The sequence below is a fragment of the Wasmannia auropunctata genome, unplaced genomic scaffold (genome assembly GCF_000956235.1).
Source record: "Wasmannia auropunctata unplaced genomic scaffold, wasmannia.A_1.0 LD336106.1, whole genome shotgun sequence".
In the NCBI taxonomy this organism is placed as follows: Eukaryota; Metazoa; Arthropoda; class Insecta; order Hymenoptera; family Formicidae; genus Wasmannia; species Wasmannia auropunctata.
The window spans coordinates 9842497-9842914 of NW_012026784.1; positions in this window are offsets into that span (position 1 = coordinate 9842497).

Below are 418 nucleotides of genomic sequence, written 5' to 3' on the forward strand. Positions count from 1 at the left end.
CTCAGTGTTAGCGTATAAGTCTGCTATTCTAGGGATCTCAGGTTCGAATCTCGATGTTTTACAAAAATTTATAAACTTGCGTATAAATTGTAATTAATAAAATAGAAAATATGCGGAATAGTAAACACAAATTAAACTCTAAAAATAATATGTAATAATAAAAAATAAATTTTTTAGTCATCTTTTAGACGACTTTGTGCTCTTTGGGTACTTTTATTTGAGTGTATTTCATTTCAGGGTTTTATTTCGGTGTTATTTTGATGGTTTTTTAGGGCGTTAACAATTGAGTGTAACCTTCAATTGATGATCCGAAATCACACCCAAATTTGAGCGTCCTTTTTAAGTGTTAACACCCAAATTTGAGCGTTTTTTTTAGTGTGTAACACTCAAAGTTGAGAGTTTCTTTTCGTAAGGGCTG